Source organism: Octopus bimaculoides, chromosome 2 (genome assembly GCF_001194135.2).
Source record: "Octopus bimaculoides isolate UCB-OBI-ISO-001 chromosome 2, ASM119413v2, whole genome shotgun sequence".
NCBI classification, from domain to species: domain Eukaryota; kingdom Metazoa; phylum Mollusca; class Cephalopoda; order Octopoda; family Octopodidae; genus Octopus; species Octopus bimaculoides.
In genome coordinates, this window is record NC_068982.1 from 103,405,261 (window position 1) to 103,406,325 (window position 1,065).

Genomic DNA, 1,065 nt, shown 5'->3' on the forward strand with positions numbered 1-1,065 from the left:
ATATATATATATATATATATATATATATATATATATATACACATGTATAAATGTATATATATATATATATATGTATAGAAGTGTATATATATAATGTATATATGTATCTATATACGTATAAATATATGTATATATAATATACACGTGTATATCTATGTGTGTATATATATAATGTGTATATGTATATATATATGTGTATATATATAAATGTATATATATGCATATATATATATATATAGGAAAGTATTGTAGTTCGCTTGAAGCATTGGGTATTGTCTGTAAAGAATAAAATGTTTTGAATGACACAACAATGCACTATAATACAAGAAATGGACTATAATAACTGTTGTAATTTAATCATCCATAGTCTGATATGATATTTTGGAATAAAAATTCTGTCTTCAGATATCCCCTGGAATTGATGGAGTCGCCGCTATAATCAGTTTTCCAACGCCTTTTCTGTGTTTTTGTTTTCTGGAAGCGTCTCAGCAGTGGTCTCACGAAGCTCCTTCCGGAATTCCTCATGAGAAGTGCGTGAGGTCGGCCATGTCTCAATCTGGTGTGTGCTGGCACATCTGTAGCGCTGCTTCTAAGTTATGGCATATGTGCAGCTTCCTTTTTACTTCTTTTTTTTTCTCTTTATTTTTTGTTATAAACAATACATGAACATGTTATCAAAAATGAACCTACACGCATCCAGTTGTAACTAAATACTATATTGATTACTAACCTCCAGCATGTCATTAATTTGGGGCCCTAGTCTGTGTATGAGTATAGCTTCCTTAATTCTTAAATTACCCTGGGTGTTGAGGCAGTTACTCAACTCAAATGTGGACGTAATATACCTTGATTTTGCAAAAGCTTTTGACAAAGTGGATTATGGTATGATATGCCACAAACTGCGTGATCTTGGCATAGCTGGAAAACTTGGAGAGTGGTTACATGACTTTCTGAAAGATAGAAGTCAGGCAGTAGTGGCTAATGGAGCCACCTCTATGAAAACACAAATAGTGAGCGGTGTTCCACAGGGCACTGTCTTGGGACCACTGCTTTTTATAGTGGCCT